We start from the raw sequence: 26,116 nt of genomic DNA on the forward strand, positions 1-26,116 counted from the left end.
GTGGTTTATTGTAACTGTGCTTTTCAACTTACTGAATGTAATTTATCAGTGCTTTCCATTAGTGGTGCACCCCTGCTCCCCAATAGAAAATGTTAGTTTTGAGTCAGTTGTAATTTTATGATATACCTGGTTAAAACATTGCATTTTCTTTTGTTTCTTGTATATCATAACTACCTTTTATAGTTCTATGCAGGTTACATTTCAAGAGCTAGGCATATATAGGAATTACAATTCTATTAAAAAAACTTTCTTGACTTAAAAAGTGGGGCAGTGAAATAAGGAATGAGTGTGAACCTACTGATGGCTCTTTTTTTTTAACTACAGGAAGTTGGGGGAGAGAGTTCTGAATTTTTACTTAAACACGGTTTTAAATGTCATCCATGCACTATTTGCTTCCATTCACAAGAGGAGAGAAAGATATGTAGTAACAGACACAGGGAATTTCCCATGGCTGTTAATTTATTAAATATAGGGTTTATTCTCAGTGGGTCACATACTAAGCATTTTCCCCATACAGGCAAAATGAGAAAAAAAGCTTTTCACACATCTATTCTATTGAAAGGAATTTCCAATAATCAAGAGTAGTAAAGTGGCAAGAATACAAGTTTCAAATTAATATAATTCAAGCTGCCTTCGTTTACTTTTTATTAAAAATAAATCTCTAAACAGGCCACTGTTGTTGAAACTGTATCAACCCAACCTCTGCCTTTTCATTTTTGATCTGCTTAGTTCAACTCAAACTTGGTGTCCCTTTAACTGAGCTTAGATAGTTCTCTTTTTGTTCCAAAGCTTCTAAGTAGGTTTAGTTTTGGTAAATTGATGTACAAAGTACTGACATCCTTTCTCTTCCTCTTGGCTTCGTGCAAGTAGTGTTACAGCCCAGAAAAGATCATGTAAGACGGCAACGTGTGTGACCCAACGCTTGGCAGGCTTTCTGAGTAGGTCAGGAGGGATTGGCAAGAACACCTTTGTGCCAACTGATGTGGGATCCACAGCCTTTGGCAGGCGAAGACGAAGCATTCAGAATTAAACTCTTGAATGACCTTAGGAATATGGTAAGCAAATATACCCAGATGCTAAATGTACGTACCTAATATTTTGGTTGTTAATACATTTTTTGTTATAGGTACATCATTATAATAAAATGTTTTTTTGTATTTAAAGTTTTTTTAAAGACATTTTTTGGAAGATGATTTCAATCTAAAGGTTATCAATAGAAATCAAACAAAATAAAACATGGAAAAGAAAATAAGATGATACTTTTTTTATTGGACATAACTTAATACATTTCTTGATTAGCTTTCGAAGGTTGCCCTTCTTCCTCAGATCGGAAATAAGCAATCTGAAAAAGCAATCTGAAGGTTAGAAGGCAAGCATAAGAATAGATTAGAACCTGTAGTAATTTCACACTCACACAAGCAATGTATTCTAAAACAAAACTTAGGGGTCTGTTTACTAAGCCATGCTAGTGATTTTAGCGCATGCTAAACGCTAGAGACACCCATATATCCATATGGGTGTTTTTGTTAATGTTTAGCATACACTAAAACCACTAGCGCATTCTTAGAACTGCTTAGTAAACAGGGGTGTTAGGGCCCTGTTTACTAAGGTGTGCTAGCATTTTTAGCGTGTGCTAAATGCTGAGGATACCCATGTCTCTAGCATTTAGTGTGTGCTAAAACGCTAGCATGCTTATAGTGTGGCTTAGTAAACAGGGACTTTAGGGACCCTTAACACATGGTTAATGCTTGGAAATAAGCCACCGCACAACTGCCTTAAGGGGTTTTGAAGTAGTTTGTCCATTTCTACACATTAAACGGTGTGTTACAAAATTTTTTTTTAAGGAGGTATGGTTTACCCTCTCTTATTCTTTTGTAAGCCATGCTGAACCATGTAGGGTATGTGCAGCCTATAAGCCTTAACAGTGACTGTAATATAATGTATGAGTGGCGAGTAGGCAAGGAAGTGTTATCCAATTAGGGCTAGATTCTATGTATGGCACCTGAAAAATCTGCGTGGAAAAAAAATACATGTAGTTGTATTCTCTAAAGTACACCTAAATTAGGTGCAGAGCACGTGTATTCTTTAATAATGCGCTTATATTTTTGAAAAGCCCAAAAACTGCCCATAACCATGCCTCCTTTTCAACTATGTGACTTGGAATTTATGTGCACCACATTAATACACTTAGCGAATTGTGCATGTAAATCATAATGCCAATTAGTGCTGATAATTTGTTAACACCCAATTAACAGTGCTGATTAGCTAGTTAACCAATTAAGTTATGCGCATTGTTGTAGAATATGCTTCAATTTCAGTGCGGAAATTAAGGCGCGATATATAGAATTTGGGGGTTAGTGTGTGACACATACTGCACTCTAACTGGCTAACACACAGTTAATGCGGGAGCAATTAGTGCCTCCTGAATAGGAAGTGGTAAATGCTCCCACATTAACTGTAGCCAGATGTTTTAACATGGGACCAGCATTAGAAAATGCTGTTTCCACCCCCAATGGGTGCTGCATAAAATTTGCAGCTACTGTGTGGTATATTCCCATGTTAAACTGTGGTAACTATGAATTTTAAGACAGTTTAGTAAAAGGGCCCCTAACAGTGGCAGCCCTATTATTAGGCCAACTGAGGCAGAGACCTCAAGCGGCACTCTTCTGAGGCGGCATTACCCCCGCCCTTCCTGCCCCAATCCCCTCCCTCAAACTTATCTTTTCTTGATTATAAAAGGTGGCGGCAAGAGCGATTCCCATAGGCTGCCCTGCCGCCGGCCCTGGCCCCTTCTCTCTATTGTGGCCCACTTCTCTGATGTAATTTCCTGTTTCCTCAGAGTCGGTCCATGGCAGTAGAGAGAAGGGGCCAGGAACGGTGGCAGGGCAGCCTATGGGAATTGCTGCCACCACCTCTGCCATTTGAAAAAGAAGAAAAAAAAAAAGGTAAATTTGGGGAAGGGGGTTGGGGAAGGAAAGGGAGAGATGTCAGATCATGGCAGGGGCGATGGAGGAAGAACCGCGGTGGGGTAGGGGGATCCAGGCGGGGGCAAATTATCTTGGGTCACCCCTGGCCCCTAAGGTTTGGCATGGGCTCTGAGAGTAAAAGGTTTTAGTGTTGTTAAAAAAGCAGTCACTCAAGCATGTAATCATCACTTCCTTGGCATGACAATGCAGAATGAGGCCCAGTGGGTGAGAAACCCCAGCTGTTGTCTATACTAATCTAAAGCAAACTCTTATTGATCTCCCCATGAACAGATATAAAATAGTCATCCAGTGCTTTATATGGGTATTCAGTGCTGCCATAATAATAATAGACTTTGGTTAAGACAAATTAGCATCCTAATTTTCAGAATAAATATGGGCCAGCATTTATTTACTATGGCAAATTTTGTAATATGAAATTTGTAGAGCAAGGAAGTTGTTGGCCTAGTTGTAAAGGAAGTACTACTATATTTCACCTTGTTTGGCTCACTAAGAGTTGGCTAATTTTGATTAGTTTGTATGTAGATTGACATAGGGTCCTCTTGCACAATGCATGATATGTTTGAAGTCTAGACAAGCAAGCAGGTGTAGCATGGTTAGTAGAATGTAAAACATTCTCACAGTGCTATATCAATGTGTCTCAGACCTCTTCTGGTAGTTCTACTCTTCTTGGGATATAGGATATTTTTTTGCTATGCCCATTCAGTTTTTTGTGTCTTTACTAATAATGGACCTCATTTATAAAGCTGTTCTAGCGATTCCTGCGCAGTAAATGAGCGGAAACCCATTCAATTCCTATGGGCTTCCTCTTATTTGCCACACAGGAATTACTAGTACAGCTTTGTAAAAGAAACCCAATGTGAATTAAGGTGACAACATCTCTTGGGGTAATGTCTCCAAATGGATTGGTTTTGTGCATACCATGACAGAAGCAAACCTCAGTTGTAAATCAGAATATGTTGGGTGTAATCTCAATCTCTTGAATTTGCTGCTAGTGCCCATCTTAGTATTGCATTGATTCAAAGAGTGCCTCTTTCAGAGGTGATGTGCATACTTGTTCATTACCACAGGTCCCATTTTATACATTGAGACCTAGTTATTAATAACCCTGGTTAAGAGTAAAATAATCTGTCTTAACGGTAGCTAACATTGATAACTACCCTCCCCCCCCCCCCCAAATGTTAATTCCTCATAGGACCTTTTTGTGGCCATCAGATGGTGAGACTTTTTGAATATCCCAATTTCAACATTCTCTTAGTGCTTTGCTAATTAAGCCTTTCTTTATGGTGAATGCTAGTTCAGTTTGATTTCTAAACACGTGGCAAGCCTACCGTGGGCTTGCTGCATGCTAATCCAGCACTGTTGCTGGCCTACCACAAGAGCCGGCATTGTGCTGCCCCCACCACATGTCATTTCCAGCATGGAAAAATATTATAATTCTTTTGGCACTGGAGACTTACCCAGCGGTAATCAGTTAGCACTGCGGGTTAGAGCCCTTACTGCCTCCTAAAAGGGCTCTCCCAGGAAATGGCTGCATGGCAAGTGTGTACTTACTGCACAGCCATTTTCTTTTTCAAAGAAAATACCTACTGCAGTAAAAGGAGCCTTGGTGCATGGCAAATCCACACGCTGATGCCACTGCAGGACCCCTTTTACCACAGCATGGTAAAAGGACCCCAAAGTAAATTAGATCTTTTTAGGTCATGATTCACTAGGATTTTTCCCCATGGATGGAGAATGGGGGGGGGGGGGGGGGGGATCTTAGTAAATCAGGTCCCTAATTAAAGTTTTATGTAATGTCAATTAACCTTAGTGCCATGAGGGTTTCATACATGGAATGGTTCCGCGGAATCTTAGCGGAGATTGGGTGGCGATGCTGGTAATTGGGAAACAAAACGGGAGATGGGCAGACTTCTACTGTCTATGCCCTGATTGTGACTGAATAGATAGGGATGGACTGGAGTGTAAATTTTAAGGGGCTTCAATGTTAGCTCCAGAACTTAGTACAAGAACAGTGCTGGGTAGACTTCTATGGTCTGTGCCCTGAGAAAGGCAGGGACAAATCAAACTCGGGTATACATATAAAGTATCATATACCACGTAAATGAGTTATTTTGTTGGGCAGACTGGATGGACCGTACAGGTCTTTATCTGTCATCATTTACTATGTTACTATCCAGCTCATTTTCGAAAGAGATCCCCGGCCATCTCCTGACGCAAATCGGGAGATGGCCGGTGATCTCCTGATATAATTGAAAGCTAATTTTGGCCGGGTTCAACTGCTTTCCGTCGCGGAGCTGGTGAAACTTCAAGGGGGTGTGTCAGTAGGGTATTGAAGGCAGGACGGGGGCAGGACGGGGGCATGCTCACGAGATGGCCAGCTTCGCCTGATAATGGAAAAAAAAGCCAGGCTTGACGAGCATTTCGCCGGCTTTACTTGGTCCCTTTTTTTCCACGACCAAACTGTAAAAAGGAGCCCCAACTGACCAGAGGACCACCGGAGGAAATCGGGGATGACCTCCCCTTACTCCCCCAGTGGTCACCAACCCCCTCCCACCCAAAAAAAACAAAAAAACCCCTTTTTTGCCAGCCTCTATGCCAGCCTCAAATGTCATACCCAGCTCCCTGACAACGGTATGCAGGTCCTGGAGCAGTTTTTAGTGGGTGCAGTGCACTTCAGGCAGGTGGACCCAGGCCCATCCCCCCCCACCTGTTACACTTGTGGTGGTAAATGTGAGCCCTCCAACCCCCCTAAAACCCACTCTACCCACATGTAGGTGCCCCCTTCATCCCTAAGGGCTATGGTAGTGTTGTACAGTTGTGGGGAGTGGGTTTTGGGGGGGATTTGGGGGTCTCAGTACCCAAAGTAAGGGAGCTATGTACCTGGGAGCTACTTTTATTTTATTTTTTTTATTTCTAGAAGTGCCCCCTAGGGTGCCCGCTTGGTGTACTGGCATGTGAGGGGGGCCAGTGCACTACAAATGCTGGCTCCTCCCATGACCAAATGCCTTGCATTTCACCGGGTTTGAGATGGCCGGGCCCGGTTTCCATTATGGCTGAAAAACGAAGCTGGCCATCTCCTCTACACCCGGCGATTGATTTAGCCGGCCTCAACCGTATTTCGAAAATACGGTTGGCTCCGCCCCTTGCGGAGCCGGCCCCGAAGATGGCCGGTGCCGTTCGATTATGCCCCTCTATGTTACTATGTATGTTACTATCCAGCTCATAATCGAAAGTGATCGCCGGCCATTTCCCAACACAAATCGGGAGATGGCCGCCGATCTCGGAAAAGCGGCGAAATCGGTATAATCGAAAGCTGCTTTTTTTAACAGCATCGCAGCTTTCCCGTCGCCTCGCCGGTGAAAGTTCAAAGGGGCGTGTTGGCGGCGAAACGAAGGCGGGACATGGGCGGGTATGGGCGTGGCTACTAGATAGCCGGCTTTCGCCGATAATGGAAAAAAAATGGTGTTAAGCAGTATTTCACTGGGTTTACTTGGTCCTTTTATTTTCACAACCAAGCCTCAAAAAGGTGACCACTGGAGGGAATGGGGGGTGACCTCCCCATACTCCCCCAGTGGTCACCAACCCCCTCCCATACTAAAAAAATAAAAATAAAAACCTTTTTTGCCAGCCTGTATGCCAGCCTCAAATGCCGTATCCACCTCCATGACAGCAGAATGTGTTCTATCCTCTGACAGCCTTTCCCTGGTTGTGATTTGGCTCTCGGGTGAGTGTGACACCTTTTCTGTTAGGTGCACTGCAGAGTCACATCAGCAATGCATTGTGGTGGGTGTAGGGTAGTGGGCTCTACTCTCATGGTGCTTTTCCCCCTGCTAACTGGGTCAGAGTGTGCCCCTGTTGTGTTTCCAGTAGTCCATGAGGTAGTGGCCATTTTTGTAAGGCAGTTTTAGATCCCTTTCATGTGTTACCCACGTTAGAGAACTTAGTTCTTACCTTGAATGTGGCTGAAAGAGGGCTTTGTACACCATTCTACCAGCTCTGACCTACTGCTAATCTCAGTACCAGGGAGACTCTTTGCCAGTGGGGCACAACCTCTGATCTGCAGTTAACTGTGAGTAAACGTGCTTATTCAAATAAAGGACTTTTTCAAAGAGATTAGTCTTCAGGTGTGAACTGCTGTGCCAAGGTTATACAGCAGCAACAAGCCCTAGAGGCCTGTGTGTATGTAGGTCCCTGGAGCACGTTTAGTGGGTACCGCAGTGCACTTAAGGCAGGCGGACCCAGGCCCATCCCCCTACCTGTAACACTTGTGCTGGTAATGGGAGCCCTCCAAAACGCACTGTACCCACATGTAGTTGCCCCCTTCATCCCTAAGAGGTAGTGTTGTACATTTGTGGGTAGTAGGTTTTAGGAGGGGTGGTTGGAGGGCTCAGCACCCAAAGTAAAGGAGCTATGCATGTGGGAGGTTTTTCTGGGTGCCCAGTTGGTGTCCTGGCATATGAGGGGGACCAGTGCACTACAAATGCTGGCTCCTCCCATGACCAAATGCCTTGGATTTCGCCGGGTTGGAGATGGCCGGCATTTTATTCCATTATCTCTGAAAAACAAATCCGGCCATCTCCAACCCGGCGACATCCAAGGCATTTAGCCGGGCTAAACCATATTATCGAACAAAAAGATGGCCGGCCATTTTTTTCGATAATGCGGTTCCGGCCAGTTGTAGCGCTGCTGCCAAAATAGATCGCCGGCGATCTATTTGGCTGGCGACGTTCGATTATGCCCCTCCACGTTACACTGTGAGTTCATTTGTAAAATATATTTTCAGAAAATAACTCTCACTGATTTGCATGAAAATATATGTTTAATGAGTGTGTACCTGATGGCAGGTAATGGTATTTATGGCTAAATATTTCCTGTTTTCAGATCGCCATGAAAGATAGACGTCAACAGCTTTTGATTTTCATTAACAGTGGACTTCTCAAAGAACAAAGACTAAACCGAAGGCAAATTTGCATTCTTCCAATAGCCGCAATTATTTTCTTTTGTTAAGAAAACAAAAAAAGAATGGAATTCAAAGCACTGCTGTTATGTAGCCTACCAAAAAAGAGTGATATTATTCCAATGAAATCATGGTATATTCTTTTAATATGCAATTCTTTGTCAAATAAAATGTGACGGCATCTATTTATTTATCTTCTAGCATATATGTGCAATGGGAACCATGCTAGTTATACCATGGCAACACTGCCAAATCTCGGGGATTACACTTAACCACTGCCTGTCAAGGCTTCTCTGTAAAATATGGTGTGCTGTGCCTTTATGTAAGACATTTACCTAACATGATTGTACAGTATATTACAAGAATTCAATATTGTATCAATTGTGAATTTCCACAAAATTAAAAAAGTATTTTAGATACATTTGGTCTAAGACACTTTTCTTTTATGCATATTTTAGTTATAGTTTTTTAATGTTCTTCAGAGCTACAAGTATGATGAAGTCATACCATATAACAGAGTGCAGACTGGCATAACCAAGTTATAAAAGTACCTTCAACCATTCAAGATGGAGAATGGCTATGCACTGAGTGACTGAGATGGATTGAGAGCAGCTAAAAAACAATTTTATAAACAAAAAGGACTTTAAAGCTCAAAGAGCATAGTGCTGACCAACTAGGCTCAGCATCTCCATTCAGAGTCCCAAGTTATTATCATTGGTCCTATACTTGAAACTCCAGAAAAAGAGAGTAATCGAAAAAACACCACTAAAAAATTGTAGAAAAACAATTGCTTTAAAAAGAAAAAAAACTACAAAAAACAAACAAAAAACCCCAGAGAAAGATAGCAAAATGGCTCACAACCCAAATCAGACATCAAAAATATAAAAACTATTAAACAGTTTCATATCCTACAAAGTTCCAAACTATACTGGTGATCTTCAATACTCAAAACATAACAGTTCTACAGTTACTTAGCTTTAACTGAAGAGAATCAATGCCATCATGCCAGAACTAAAAGGCTCTTCAGAAACGCCAAGAATCCAATGTTGTGACTCCCAAATGTTGTCTCTTCAGATCTTTATCTGCAAAGTCCCCAGTACTCCAACACTCCAGGGCCACTTATTTCGCGAACCACTCACTGCATCAGGAGGTGGAACCAATACTGTTAATGTTCCAAAATAATAAACCAGCTTTTCAAACAAACGCTCACATGGACAGCCAATCTGCAGATTGCTACTTCTTAAAGTGTCCGTCTTCAATAAAAGGCTTGCCATAGTGTGCAGAGACTGATTTTTTATCTTTAAATTGTGGCACTTAAGGGCTTAAATGTGTCTGTAGAATGGCAAACCTTTTGTTGAAAGTGGGCACTTTAAGAAGTAGTGATTCCAGATCCATATGTAAATTAATTAGCCAATGAACCATTAGCAATCAATAATTGGTGTTCATTGGAACTTATTTGGAGATAAGCAAGGATCTGCCCTGTGCCCTATTCTATAACACGTATGCCTAAATTTTATATACACAACTCAAATGGGGGTGTGGCCATGGGAAGTGAGTCAAGGGCATTCTTGGAATTTAGGTGTGATGTTATAGAATAGTGTCATTTACACGCCCAACAGCCATTAGTTGTGTGCCAACATTTACATTTGGTTTTAGCAGGTATAAGGACTCATGCTTAAAGTTAGGTGCATGATCCATGCTAAGCTGCAAAGGGCATTCTGGGATAGATTCTATATATGGTTCCTAAAAATCGATGCCAAAATGTAGACATGTAAGCAGTATTCTATAAGCCATGCCTAAAATTTGGCATAGTTTATAGAATAAACACTTAAGCAGAGAGGGCACACTTAGGCACCACCATTTCCATGAACAAAAATGTGGTGCAAATACCCACACCTAAATTTACACGCAGAGCACCCATATTCTGTAATTATGCACATAACTCAGAACTACACTCCTGTTCTACCCTATTTGCACACTGTACTTGTTGCTCTTTGTCTTGTTACTTGTGTTGGAATTTTCAGTAAACTTTTTCCACAAATAAAAAAAAATGTAGGTTGGATCTGCGCCTAACTTTATGTACGTTAGTCCCAATATATGCTGTAGTGCCAGATTATATGCAGCCTTTGATAAATCTCCCTTTTCGTAATTTTCGCTTTGGCACTAGAAATGTTCTCTGACTTCATCTCCCCAATTACAGGAAAATCACTTATAAATCAGTTCTTTCTGTTGATTTCTCTTTTCAAGGTACCAAATGGTGGAACTCTCTATCGAATACCATCAAATATCAAGATAATTACTTACTATTCTGCAAATTGTTGAAGTCATTCCTCTTTAGGAAATTTCTTTCCGCAGGGGAACTTCACCAGGCTTAGTTTAGGATTACAGTTCTACACAAATTTGTGTTATCTTGGTGGTGTTTATCTTTGGAATGGGTTTGTACTTTTGATATTAAGTGAAATTTATTATACATTGTTTTCCTTATATGCTTGATTTCACTGTGCTTTGTAAGCCACATTGAACCTGAGGTTGCTTGGGATAATGTGGGGTAATAAGTAAATAAACAAATAAATCTGATTAGTGCCAATAATTGCTTATTAAAAAGCCAATTATTGGCACTAATTATTGGCAATAATTGGCTCATTATTCTATAAAATTGTGCGCACAAATTGGGAATGCGCCTAAATTTGAGCATGCAATTTTTGGAAACCTTTATAGAATCAAGGGGTCTGTGCCGAGCGCCCCTTGCAGATTACTAGTTTAGCACTGATCTTTCTATTGCCTAACTTTGGGTGTCATTTACTGAATTTGCCCAAGGGTGCATAAAGCTTCTTGCTGGATGAAAATAAGGGGAATGAAGTCTTGCTTATTGGCACTTGATGACAAATAAAGGCCGCAATGCCTTTGTTTGTTGGTCTTGTTTAGTAATACCATGGAACCTCTTTGATCTCTGGCTTGTGTTTCATTTCCTTCTCTGGTCCCATTTATATGAAATCTGTGTAAAAATTGTAACCCAATAATTTTTGTTTCCAGTAATTAAAGGAAAATGTGCATACAGTATGTTGTGCACAAAGTTGTCCTTTTACTAAGCTGCAGCAAAAAGGAGCCTGCACTAGCAACAGCTCATGTGTTTGGCACACGCTGAGACCCCATTTTACCGCAGTGGGTAAAAAGCTGTCTTTTTTTGCTGGAAAAGAAATGGCTGTATGGTAAGTGAACCACTTTCCAAGCAGCCATTTTTTTTTGGGGGGGGGGGGGGGGGCACTTACTGCCACCTCAATGGCTCCCATGCTAACCCAGTGCTAACTGGGTAAGCACCAGCACTATAAAAATAGAAATATTTTTGCAGTGCCAGAAATGTTGCACACTGGGGGTGGGAACTACTGCCGGGCTCATGTGGTAGTTCCAGATTGGTGCACGGCTGCGCACCAACTCTTTAGTAAAAGGGCCCCAAAGTGACATATAAAAACAATATGATTTGAAGCTTGTGATCGGAAGGATTAAACATCATCGCTTCAGTCTTAGCTAGTGACCAGATCTGTATCAAAAAATTCACATACATCTTTCATTCACACCTGAAGCTAAGACTGGTAAAATAGGCTGGAGACTGCTAGCTCTGTTTTTAAGTACCACACTAAGAAACTTTAGGAAATTATATAGAAACAAAATAAGGATTATAGTAGGGATCAGTAGCAATCTGTGATTTCTCCCACATTTTTGTATTTTCAGCACCTTTCTCAAAGACAGATTCCTAGCTACTTAAAAAAATGTTGTTCCCCAGACCCCTCCATTCTCTTTCCAAATCTGCTTTTCCCCTGACCCCATCCTCCATATTCTGGGTTACTATCCTTTCTTACATACTCCTTCCCTATGGACATTTCCATTTTCTTGTTAACCCTTAAAAAGCATGAAGAAAAAGAATGAAATATTGATATCTTTTTAAGGGAATGGAAAGTGTAATTAAAAAAATTCTCCATGAAACTATAAATTAAAAATTTGTCTGGTGTACATAATGGGGGTAATTGTATAAAAAAAAAGCACCAAGAATGCATGTAAGCAACCAGAATACTTGCATAAACATACATATATGTGCATATAAATATATAAAACTAATATTCTGGCTACATGCTGATCTATAAAGCAGAACCTAAATGCGATGGCACGCAGTTCAGGATGAGCATACACAAAGGCAAAACATGACTGGGCACACAAATGTCTGCATAAATGATACAGTATTATACTTTAGCACGTTTTTTTTTGCTATCCAAGTGCAAGCATTATACCAGCTCTATGGTTTGTATAAGTGGTTGTCCCTAAAATATATATGCCTGATTCACTAGGTAAGTAATCACCTTTATAGAAATGGCTCCAAATAGGCACCTTCTTGGCACCTAAATAAGAACATAGAACATAAGAACAGCCACATTGGGGCAGACCGACAGTCCATCTCCCAGTATCCTGCTTCTAACAGTGGCTAATTCAGGTCACAAGTACCTGACAGAATCCCAAATAGTAGCACGATTCCAGAATTCCAAACAGTACCAAGATTCCGGAATCCCAAAGAGTAGCAGGATTCTAGAATCCCAAAGTGTAGCAAGATTCCAGGCCACCAATCCCAGGATAAGCAGTGGCACCCCTTTATATAATTGCCTTCAATGTGGGTACAAATGTGCCCACTGCACCTGCATAGGAGTAGGTGTTAAGTGTGTATGTGAAAGTGTATATGGATTATTCAAAATTAAATATCTATCTGTGCCCTGAAGAGGACAGGTACAAATCAAAGTAGGGTATACACAAAAAGTAGCACATATGAGTTTATCTTGTTGGGCAGACTGGATGGACCATGCAGGTCTTTTTCTGCCGTCATTTACTATGTTACTATGTTACTATGTATATGTAGTTTCACTCCCTTATTCATTTAAAATGTGGTTAAATTTCTGGTCTCTAGAATTATGAATGTTTATGAAAGATTAAGAACAGTAGCAATGGCTGAGCTCTAATCATTGATGCTTTTTAGCCATGCTCCCAGTGTCAGGTAACATAATTGGATTAAGCCCTGGATTGGCTTAAAAGACAGACACTTGTGGGAAAACAGCTGACCACCTTACAAGTGACTTGCTCACAATTTTGCACCTACCATGATGCCCAGGGCCGGTGAGAGATTGAGCTGGGCCCGGGGCAGGGCTACCGCCGCTGGGCCCAGGGCAGAATCGTCATCGCCGCCACCGCCCCCCCCCAAATCATCGCTGCCACCTTCCCGCCCTCCCACCCACCAGAAGTGCCTTGACTGGCCCCGCCAGCAGCAGGCAGTGCGGCTCCTTCCTCTGCCCAGCATTGCCTGCCCCTGTGGTTGCTTTCTTCAGATTGCACATGCTCAGTCTCAAAACTGAGCATGAGTGGCCTGAGGGCCCAGCAGCTGCTAGGCAGGCAATGCAAGGGGGGGGGGGGGGGGGGCGGCGGCACCGGAGGTTTCTCTCTCCTGCTCCTGTTGGGACGCGATCACCTGGGTCACGTCAGAAGCAGGAGAGACAGAGACCCCTGCACTGGGCTCCCCCTGGAGGCCCGGGCCCAGGGAATTTTATCCTCCTTGCCCCCCCTCGGCAGCTATGATGATACCTGTGCACTGTGTGTGTTGCTGAGATTCTAATTCAGGTCCTAGAAGAAGTCCAGGGTAATTTGTGCTCCCAAAGTCCTTTTTAGTCATGCCTCCAACATTAAATCACATAACCAGAATGAGCCCTTACTTGGTCTAAAAGGCAATTGCTTAGTTGGGTCATTGCCTGGTGTGTCCAGTCTAAGGGGCTGTTTATGGGATGTGCTCCTTAGCATTCCCTATGACATACAGCTGGAGCCACAGGGTCATACTTAGGGTCATATCCTATATAATAATTCTCACCTCCAACGTTCTAAAGTAGCTGCCTGTGACCATGGCTCCTGGAGTTGCTGAGCTAGACTCCGTAGCCAGGCTGACGTCACTCACAGCTGATTCCCAGGCAGGGGGAGGAGTAGGGAAACACGCAGAGCAACTTGCTCCGCGTGTTTCCCTACTTCTCCCCGTGCCTGGGAATCAGCTGTGAGTGCGCCACTCAAACACCCCTTCTGTGCATCACCTAAGCCCCCCCCGGCACACCAAACACCCCCCTCCCTCCCGAAGGACATCAACCCCCTCGCCACCTGCAGCTGCCACTGGTAACGCTGTCCGGCCGCTGCTGCTTTTCCTGTTGAGCAGCAGCGGCCACTACAAAAAGAAAAAAAGCAATAAATGTTTTTAAACCTGAAACGCGGCACCGTAGACAGCCATCAGGCATAGGCTGTCAGCTCTGCAGCTGCTTCTCCTCTCGCCTCATGTCACTGCCCCTGGAGTAAGACCCCGGAGGAGCTCAGCGACGTGAGAGGCAAGAGGAGAAGCGGCTGCAGAGCTGACAGCCAATGCCTGATGGCTGTCTACGGTGCCGTGTTTGAGGTTTGAAAACATTTATTGCTTTTTTTTCTTTTCGTAGTGGCCGCTGCTGCTCAACAGGAGATGCAGCAGAGGCCGGCCAGCATTACCAGTGGCAGCTGCGGGTGGCGAGGGGGTTTGATGTGCCAAGGGGGAAGGGGAGGGTCTCTGGACATGGGTGCCTGGAGGGGGGCAGGGGGGAGGGGAGGGCCGCTGGACATGGGTGGCTGGAGGGGGGGCAGGGGGAGAGGAGGGTCGCTGGACATGGGTGGCTGGAGGGGGGAGGAGGAGGAGGGGAGGGTCGCGGGACATGGGTGGCTGGAGGGGGGAGGGGAGGGTCACTGGACATGGATGGCTGGAGGGGGCAGGAGAGAGGGAGGTGGGGAGGGGGTCCTGAGACCAGAGAGGTGGGGTGGGGAGGGGGCCCTGTGAGAGGGGGGCACACACTCACTCACTGTCTCTCACATACACTCTCTGTCTATCACACTCTATCTCTCTGTCACACACACACAGTCTCACACACACAGACACTCTGTCTCTCACACACTCTCTCTCTCACACACACAAACACACACACACTCTGTCTCTCTCTCTCTCTCTCATTCTCTCTCTGACACACACACTCCATCTCTCACACACACTCTCTCTCAAACATACACAGTCCGAGGAAAACCTTGCTAGCGTCCGTTTCATTTCTGTCAGAAACAGGCCTTTTTTACTAGTTGTATATAATAGTATACTGTGATCTCTTCTTCGTCTTTTCATTTTAGTATAGTATTTGTTGCCAGACAAGAACCTCTTGGCCCAGCTAGTCTTCACGGTTAAATTTGCTGAGAGACCCTATTCACACTCTGGCCACTTCCTTTCATTGCTGTTACTACCATCTCCTGTATTCTCCCCAAGTTTGTTTGAATTCTGTCAATGTTGAATTTACAGTTTCTTCCATTGATGGTAGAGGAGTGTGATGGACAATTCTTGACTTCAACTCATTTGTCCGATTGTTCACATTATTTTTCTTTATTTTTAATGCCTAGTTAATTGCAGCAAGGACTTACTGTTCCTGAATTCAAAAAATACTGTAAGCTACCTTGAAAGTTATTTGGAGATGCAGGGAAAAAAAATGAGAATTATTGTTAATGCTAATTTAGAGGTCTTTTGCCAAAGAGCACTGAAATCTAGGCTTGGCACATTCTAATGCAGGACTTTCCTACATGCTAAACCCAGAATTAACATGGAACAGGTGGATGTGAAGCGTCTGTTCACGCTTTCCAAAAATACTAGGACTAGGGGGCATGCGATGAAACTACAGTGTAGTAAATTTAAAACAAATCGGAGAAAATATTTCTTCACCCAACGCATAATTAAACTCTGGAATTCGTTGCCGGAGAACATGGTGAAGGCGGCTAGCTTAGCAGAGTTTAAAAAGGGGTTAGATGGTTTCCTAAAGGACAAGTCCATAAACCACTACTAAATGGACTTGGGAAAAATCCACAATTCCAGGAATAACATGTATAGAATGTTTGTACATTTGGGAAGCTCGCCAGGTGCCCTTGGCCTGGATTGGCCGCTGTCGTGGACAGGGTGCTGGGCTCGATGGACACTTGGTCTTTTCCCAGTGTGGCATTACTTATGTACTTATGAATGTTCCTGATGCCTTCAAACATGCCGTAGTCACACCACTCCTTAAAAAACCTTCATTGGACCCTACCTGTTTGGGAAGCTTGCCAGGTGCCCTTGGCCTGGATTGGCTGCTGTCGTGGACAGAATGCTGGGCTTGATGTACCCTTGGTCTTTCCCAGTGTGGCATTACTTATGTAGTTATGTACTTTTTAGAGGTTTTTTTTTTCTTTGCAGGCCATGTGCTAATTTTGTCAGTAGTGTGTGAGACCTGCAAAAAATTAAGATGAGAACATCACCACCTATTAAGAAGGTGTTAAGTGTTCCCACGTTCAATCTGTGTTATTCAGTTAGGGCCAAATTCTATAAATGGTGCCTTAAAAATTGGCGCCAAAAAACCATGCACTTACTGTGATTCTATAAACTAAGCCTAACGTTAGGTGAAGTTTATAGAATATGCTCATGCGCCATTCTTACGACTAAAATTTAGGCCACCTGAAACATGGCCTAAATACCTATGCATAACTTAGGCACAGATCAGGTGTATTCCATAATAGTGCCCATAGCTTTTTGAAATGCCCACAACCCACCCATTCCATGACCATGGCCATGCCCCCTTTTTTGGCTGCGTGCATTAGAATTTACACACACCACATTATAGAATACGTCTAGAAAGTTGTGCATGTAAATTCAAATTAAAGTCAATTAATGCCACTAATTGGTTATTAAATTGTTAATCAATTAAGCTGTGTGAGCAATTTGGCTGTGCAGCCAAATTAGTGTGCACAACTTAAGGTGCCATTTATAGAATTTGGGGGATAGTGAATGCTAAACAGAACACGCTAGCTAAAGAATACAGGAATGCCCACTCTCAGCTCAAGACATGCTCCCTCTACAAACATTATTTAAAAAAATAGTTAATGCATGTTTAGCGTGCGAAAACAGGCGAAATATTGCAAAATTAGTTAACATGTTTTGCAGTAGCCTGTTTTTTAAAGCTCTAACATCCCATTAAGGGCTTAGGAGGAGATTCTATATATGGCATCTAAAAACTCCACACTGAAATCAGTGCCGACTAAGTGTATTCTATAATCGGCACCTAGATTTAGGCGCTGATTATAGAATATGTTTAGTTGATATTTCAGTGCCGATATCTGCATGCATCCATTTACGCCAATGAAAACCTGGTGTAAATCTCAGCATGTAGATTTAGGCGCACTGGACCATATTTATAACTAGGTGCCTAAATTTTGGAACGTCCATGAAAACCCCATTTCCCTGTCCATAACCATGCCCCTTTTTGCCTCCATGCATTGGAAGATTGGTGCACATCGTGACAGAATATGGTTAGAGTGAGCTGTATGCCTAAATTCTAATCAGTGCCAATTAGTGCTCATTATTGCTTCTTAAGAGCTGTTTCCAGTGCTCATTATTTGTTAAGCCAATTAAGTTATGCACAGTGTTATATAATCAATGCTGATTTCAGCGCATAAATCTAAGCGCACTATATAGAATCTGGGGGCTAATGCCCTTTAGTAAAAGAATCCCTTAACTTTTCCCTAATTTCTCTACTAAATCCCCAAACAATTCTATGGCTCATTCCATTGTACATGTATATTTAATTAAATGTATTTTTAACAGGGAATTTTCTATCCAGTGTCATTTCTGGACAATATTAATTATTTTTCCAGCCTCTATGCCAGCCTCAAATATCATACCCAGCCCCATGACAGCAGTATGCAGGTCCCTGGAGCAGTTTTAGTGGGTGCAGTGCACTTCAGGCAGGCAGACCCAGGCTCATCCCTCCCACCTGTTACACTTGAGGTGGTAAATGTGAGCCCTTCAAAACCCACCAGAAACCCACTGTACCTACATCTAGGTGCCCCCCTTCACCCATAAGGGCTATGCTAGTGGTGTACAGTTGTGGGGAGTGGATTTTTTGGGCAGGGGGTTGGGGGGCTCAGCACACAAGATAAGGGAGATATGCACCTGGGCGCAATTTCTGAAGTCTACTGCAGTGCCCCCTAGGGTGCCCGGTTGGTGTCCTGGCATGTCAGGGGGACCAGTGCACTACGAATGCTGGCTCCTCCCACAACCAAAGGGCTTGGATTTGGTCGTTTCTGAGATGGGCATCCTCGGTTTCCATTATCGCCGAAAATTGGAAATGCCCCTCTCTAAGGTCGACCTAAATTTCACAATTTGGGCATCCCCGACCGTATTATCGAAACAAAAGATGGACGCCCATCTTGTTTCGATAATACGGGTTTCCTCGCGCCTTCGCCGGGTCGTCCTGCAAGGATGTCCTCATGAAAACTTGGGCGCCCCTTTCGATTATGCCCCTCTGTATGCTATAGACACTATTCTATAAGGTATTACTAAGAACTGTAGTGCCTAACTGCAAGGGGGTTATACAGGTGGGCAGAGCATGGGCGGGCCATTGGCATGTCTCACAGTTACCCATATAGGGCTAGATTCCATGCAGAAGAAAATATGCCTAGGTGTATTATCTGAAGTACACCTACATTTTATAGAATAGGCTTAAATTTCCATGCAGTATATAGAGTACTCTGAGCACCTCTCCGTGTGACCAAATGTAGTTGCAGCCATTTACGCCATGTTTTACTTGGCATAAATCCTGCTGCCTAAATTAGGTGTAGAGCAGGTGTATTCTATAACAACATGCATAGATTTTAGAAATGTCCATGCCCCACCCATGGCCACACCCCCTTTTCAACTATGCGACTTAGAATTTACATGCACCATGTTACAGAATACACTTAGCGAGTTGTGTGCATTCAATTATTGGTACTGATTGTCTTGCTACCTAATTAAGTTTCATGCACAAATCAGCTATGTTTGCTGATTTGCGCAAAGCTCTAGTCGCCATATATAGAATCTGGGATAGTTTATGGAATACTATAAATTATGCACATTGCTTGATGCACCTTGCTACACCAACTTATACCTGCCATTGGTATGGCATAAGAGGGCACACCTAGATATGGGCACACTACCAAAAGTTCTAAAGCGCATGAATGAATACATAACCTTCTGGAAACACCTGAAAGCCACTTCTTCAGAAAATTCTTCTTTGACCAACCTGTAAAGCATACATGAACACCAATCAACAAAAACGCAATGCTCAACCTTTAACACCTTCTAAGCACAGATCACATCAACGCCAAACAGCATTGTAAGCCACATTGAACCGATAACTAGATTGGAAAATGTGGGGTACAAATGCAGAAATAAATAAATAAACATAAAATTAAATATATATTAATGCTGACTTACACTGGTACTCTATAAATGGAATCTTGGCACCAAAATGCCATTATAGAATTGGCGCTAAGTGCATGGCATTGTGGCGCCTAAATTGAGGCACCAATTTATGGAATTTCCCCATTTGTTTGAAGACATTTTTTTTTTATCAGGACTAAATCTAAAACATCATGGTCATATGTACATGCTATCAGTAGACATTTTCCATCAGGATCTTTGATCTGTCACTTCAGTTGACACCAAACGATAATTCTAGCATGTTATTGAAAAAAAAAAAATGAGATGGCACTAGAAGAACTTATGTAGGTGAGGATAGAAGGGAAAAGTTCCAAGAAGGAGCCACAGGAGGGATGGATAAGAAGAAGAAGAGCTAGGAAATAGCCATGGTGTGTGTGTGTGTGTGGGGGGGGGGGGGATAGGAAGGAGGGAATGTGGGAAGGACCATGAGATGATAGGAGGACCATCTGTAGAAACTTGCATATGAGGCCCATGTCCTGATTGTATGTGTCAGTGCCCCAAATGACGTGTCCTTGTGCTGAACCACATGCCCCTATGTCTTTAAGATTGTGAGATGGAGTTCTTCTGCTTTAACAGATGTAGGGATTTGCCCACCAAATGCAAACACTAATGAGTAGAGTGAATCTTCTGAGGGGCATCTCCCCAACTTCCTAGGAAGGGGTCCTGAGATGAGCCTCTCCAAAATCTTTGCTTAAAAGCCTAGAATTTGAACTTACACCACTGGAATTGGACCAATCTGAAACAAAAAAATAATTTGGGGATCACACAAATATCTCTGGAAATCACTGAAGGGACTGTGAAGGGAGGATGGATGATAGTGGGAGGCAAAGACAAGGAGGACAAGGCGGACCATTTTTTGGCAAGATACTGGAAGCTGAGTCTTCCTTGGTGGTGGATTTGACCCTGCTTAGTATAAAGATCTGTTTATAAAACAACCTTGGAAAGTCATCATAACTTTGGTGACTTCTAATCACAGAACACCAGGATGACCAGACAAAATGTTCTTATAAGTATACTGATAGTCAAAGTTCTTTTAGATCAAATTCACTGCCGTTGAGATTAGCAGGATCTTTTATGGCCTTTATGACTGGCTCTGTGAGCTAAACTGAGCTTGCTATAAATGAGAACCTTATTTTACGTCAATGAGCCTGTCTGAGCATATTGGGAATAATGCATTACTCTTGATGAGTAATGGGTGTATTACAGTTCCAAGGAGTTCTGTTGACGTCAGTCACCTGACAAAGCTTAATCAGCTTCGCAATGACAGCAAAAACAAAAAATCAAAGGTACTTTAGAGGAGGTCAATTACACACAAGTGTGTATGTCTGTGTGAAAATCTATTGTCTATTGCAATGGGTGGAATCTTTCCTCACCTTCTCAATGTAAACTTATGGCGGCACAAGTTGTCATAACCCTGCAATTTCTCATGACTCAAGCATCCCAACCAGGTCTCATTTTTGTTGCCTCAATGGATTGGTTGCCTAGGTGACTGCTTATTTAGGTAGATATTACTAGGGCAGGAAGGTAAACAACATGGCCTTGGTTAAGAAGCAGTAACAAAGGATGAATATGCCCATCTTTGAACTGCAATGACATGTCTGGTCTGTAGTCATTATATAACAAATAACTGATAGCTCGACATCTGACATTGAAAAATTTTGTCAGAGAGGGTTGTTGTGGAAACAAAGAATGAATATTTTTCAATTGTAGCAGAATTCCAAGACGATGTTGTAACTTATAAATGCAGTATCTGACGACCACGTATTTTTTAGAGAACAAAATTTGTTCCATTATCTGTAAAAAGACTAGCTAACTCCATGTTCCTTGATCCAGTCATGTTCATAAATGACCCCTATCTGTCAGGATTCTAGGATCTATAGCTCTCAGTGTAGTTTAGTTTTATTTCATATAAGTGGAATATGTGTGGCTAAGTTTGTCCACTGCTTCACTGTTGTAAGATAAATGACTTCCTTGCAATAGAAATACCACAGAAGATCTAGAGCTGACTTGTTTAAGAAAACTATGTCTGCCTCTTTTGCTCCCCATACTCACTACTGGATCCCAGCACATAAGCTATTCCATTGTTTCTTTCTGAAAATTAGCAGCAGCAAAGTATGCATACATGATCCTGTGTATGCAGAGCATAGTTAGACACCCAATTTTGGGCGGACCTGAGCCCAAAGTGGGTGGGCACAACAACCCTGCCCGGCATAGTTCTCTTCTTCCCACCAGGCAATCAAGGGGTCACTTAACTCCACTCCCCCAGCCCCCTTGGTACCTTTAAATCCTTTAAGTCTTCACCGGCAGCGAGCAGCAACTCATTCCCCTTGTTCATGCTGGCTCTGAGTCTTCCCTCTGATGCAACTTCCAAGTCCTGTGAACAGGAAATTGCATCAGAGGGAAGGCTTGGCCAGGGGCGTAGCCAGATATGAGATTTTGGGTAGGCCTAGGCAAGAAGTGGATGGGGAACCAAATGTTCTCCCCCACCAAAAGACATCTCAGCTGGCAGGAAAATGCATCTTTCCACCTTGGCAGTCTGCAGCAGGCATGCGCTGAAAAGTGAACATGCACAGGTGCCAGTATCGTGGAGAGTAGCATTTTCATTACCATCAGGAGGAAGTCTTTAGCTGGTAGAGCTTGGGATCTCCACCAGCTACCGCTAAACATGTGCTGCTGTTAGGTGGGCCTGAGCCCTAAGTGGATGGGCCTTGGCCCACCTAGGCCCACCTGTGGCTACGCCACTGCTTGGGCCAGCTCGAGAAAGGGGAATGTGTTGCTGCTGCAGGCAAAGAATTAAAGGATTTAACGATACCAGGGGGTCAGGGAAGTGGAGTTAAGTGACCCCCTGATCTCCTGGAGGAAGAGATGCTAGGAGTATTCAGCTGGTGAGGATCACTGCTGTGCTGCTGCTGGGTGGGCCTGAGCCCACCCAGGCCCACCCATGGATATGCCATTGTTTGAGAGTGGACAAACAGGGAAATAGTAGCAAACATACAGTTGAAAGTGTTCCTGCCTTAAGTAAACATGTCCACAGGAACATCTTTTTAATGTGGCTAGAAGTGTGTATGACCCTTGTCATGAATCACCCTAAAATTCTAAATATTAGCCTCAGTATCAGTTTCTAGTGCTGATGGCTTATATCGGTAATATATTTATGCAGTGGTACAACTTGCCTTAGTATAAGTATAATGAAATAGTATGTGAGTGATTGTGCAGGTTGCTGTCCTTACTCAGAACGGCTATGGTAGGACTTAGTGATGTCACTAAAACTATAAAGGGAAACGTTTTGCATTGTTTCCTCTTTTCTGCCACCTAGAAGCAAGCAGAGTAAAACAGCTTGTAGTCTCAGGACTTGCGTGAGGTTGGGCTATGAAGTACCAAACCAATCTTGAGGTCAAAGAAAAAGAGAAGCACTATCCCCCGGATTCTATATAGTACGACTTGAGTTGCGCGTGCAAATCCGGTCGTATTCTGGATTTACACATGCACCTTAATTGGTTTTAACAAGCCAATGAGCACTGATATTTGCCACTTAACAAGCAATTATTGACACTAATTGGCTTTAATTAGAATTTACACACATTACTTGCTAAACATATTCTGTAACGTGAAGCACGTAAATTCTAATGTCTGCTGCTGAAAAGGGGGCATGGCCATAGGCATGGAATGGGTGGGTTGTGGGCATTTTAAAAAACTATACACATTGGAATATACCTAGTCTGCACCTAATTTAGGTGTGGGAATTTATACCAGCCATGCTGAGAACAAACACTCCTAGACATATTCTAGATCTGTAAACCATGCCTAACTTTAGGCATAGATATAGAATACACCTAGCCGTATTTTTTTTCAGTGTTAATTTTTTAGGTGTGATATGTAGAATCTAGCCCTATCTGCCTTTTGTCATATTTCTTCCAAGCTGCCAAGAAGGAGTACAGTCCTCCTGAGGATACTAGGACCTAAGTGCTTGTCTAGGCTCAGAGAGAGGAAAAGAATATGAGTTGTGGTCCTTTGCTTCCTTTTTACCCTGAAGAAAGGTAAAGGGCTTCCTTGAGTTCAATGACCAGTAATGGTTTGAGTCCATTGGTAGAAAGACATGAAGCATGGTTTTCCTGGATCCATGGCTAGAAGTGTCTGGAAGGAATAAGTCCTGGATTGGGAAGTGCCTTAAATCCCAGAAGGTAGAATTCTTGATAATAAATTGAAAGAGGAGTTGGAGATTGCTTATTCCAGTGTTCTTCAATGCAAAGCTCATAAGTCAATGGGGGCACTTGCAGATTTCTAGGGCAGCCCACCATCAGTTTTACTGGTTGCTCTGGACATCCTTTTGATTCTCCCTGGACAGTCCCCTGTCCAGCCTGGACATCTCCCTGATGCACTCCAACACCCCTACCCTCTAGCTATCTTTAAAGGCAGATGGTAGAAACAATGGCCAATTACTCCTGTTTCTGGTGCCATCTTCGTTCAAAATGCTGTTACTTGATCCCTAGCTGTGAATTCTGTTACATTGCTAGGGGTCAGTCTGCCAAATAAGTTGCCTTGTCTCTTTGAACCCTTTTGAATTCAATGTAGCACTGGCTTGAAAATTGACAAGGACAACTGGCCTATTCAAAATCCCCTAGTGGTTCAAAGAAACTTGAAAGGGAAAGAGAGAAAATTGGTGTAGCATTTTGAAGCTTCCAGAAGGAATTGCCTAATGCCTAGCAGAAAAGGGTGGAATAGAGAAGAATCCTGGCAGAGAATCTAAGAATTTAAGAACATACTGACTAATATTCAAAGTGAATTAACTGGCTGGAAATGGCCACCAAACATTTAACTCGCTTGGTTGCAGCTATCTGGACTTTTTCAGGGCATTTTCGTCCTTGCTGAAAATAACCACTTAGCACTGAACATAAAGCCAGCCTTGTCGGGGGCATTCCAGGGGCTGAGTCTGGTTAGGTCCTGATATTCAGACCTAACCAGCCAGGTTTAGCACATAAATAAGACTGCATAAATAGCTGTCCTCTCTTTATACACTAACCTATGGCTGGTTAAGTCTGAATATTAACTGGTCATGCGCTAGCTGGCTTTAAAAAAACAGGATAGCTGATATTCAGCTGGATGCTGTCGCTAAAACTGCAAATTCAATGTCAGGCCCTGAGTGGCATTGAATTTCTATTTTTTTAAAAGCTGTATAGCTTATGACCAGTTAAGTTAATATTCAGACAACTGGCCATAGGTTAGTGCATAAAGATAGGGCAGCTATGTATGTGGTTTATTTATGTGCTAAACATGGCTGGTTAAGTCTGAATATTGGGACCTAACCAGACTTCGCCCCCAGAATGCAGAAAATGACTGGATAGCTATGACCAAGCGAGTTAACCAGTCGACGGCCATTTCCAGCCAGTGAGCTCACTGTGGAAATTCAATGCTGAAGCCCAGCGGTCAACAAAAAAACACTAGCCACTGCCAGCTGAATATTGGCTAGATAATGATTTGGATTTGGATGTAGAAGAGAGGAAGAGTAGAAGAATAAACATCCCCAATGTCTACATTTATGTCTTTGGGTTTTGTTCGTGCTTGTGAAAAAAACATTAATAATCCTGATTTTGATTAATCAGTGAATTATATATTTTTATGTGTACAGCCAGACTGGTTATTTATTCACTATTATGGCATTTAGTGTAGGTATTTAGTAGATAGGCATCAGTCGTAATCTGGGTTTTATGGGTGGGCTAGCTGTCATAATTGTTATTTTATTTTAATGTTATTTTGTAATTATTCTTATATATTTATTTGTTAACTTTGTATTCATATGCGGATTGTAAACCCAATCAAAGCTAATTCTATAATTTAGGTGCCCACATTTACATATGCCTTGTGTGACTCTAGCACTTACATGCATAAGCATATTGCAAAAGTGCCATCAGGGCACCAACTTTTGTAAGCGCTATTATGAAGCAGCATGCTGAAGTGACATAGTGCATAAATGCAAGAGGGGCATACACGGGGGCAAAGCTTGGGTGGGGCTCCCATTTATATATGTAAATTACAGAATACTATGTGCTACATGTGTCCCTGCTGCATTTACACAACCACAGTCACACCAGGTCTATGGCTGGGATAAAGCGTGCCGATAGTGGGTGCCATGCCAGTACTCTAAAACAGAATCAAGGCTCCCAGATGCCATTATGGAACAGGTTCTCACTGCACAGCATCAGGACACCTATATGGAGGTGCCCACTTATAAAATTGCCCCCCTAATGCTTATTGTTAGGTCTGGTATATCAAATAAATAAATGGAATGGAATACACTTGACACTATTTTTTGAGGTGGTGTTAACTACTCTGCACTATTGGCTATGTTAACAGTTAATGTGCAGTACCATGTACACATTCCCCCGGATTCTATAAAGTTGCACACTCAAATTTCCAAATTGCATGCAACCTTGTGTATGCAAGTTATCAAATAATGCCAGTTGTATGCCTAACTTAATTGTTAAATTAGGTGCTGAATGGTCTTAAGTACCATTAATAGCTCTTAAGTGCATGTAACTGCACTTAAGCATCTTACTAAGAACTTACCCCCAGATTCTAAATATGGCACCCAGATTTGCACATGGAAATCTGCACACACTTCTGAAATGTGTGAGTAAATTAATTGAATAACAAGCTCAGAATCATCAATAATTGGGTGCTAACAACCAATTATTGAAGTTAAATGGCACCCATTAGACTTAGCGCACTCATCTTAAGGCAGTGCGCCTAACTCCCATAGTGGGGAATGACCATGGGCAAGTCAGGAGCATTCCAAAGACATAATTATACACATAATTA

The sequence above is a fragment of the Microcaecilia unicolor genome, chromosome 4 (genome assembly GCF_901765095.1).
Source record: "Microcaecilia unicolor chromosome 4, aMicUni1.1, whole genome shotgun sequence".
Lineage (NCBI taxonomy): Eukaryota > Metazoa > Chordata > Amphibia > Gymnophiona > Siphonopidae > Microcaecilia > Microcaecilia unicolor.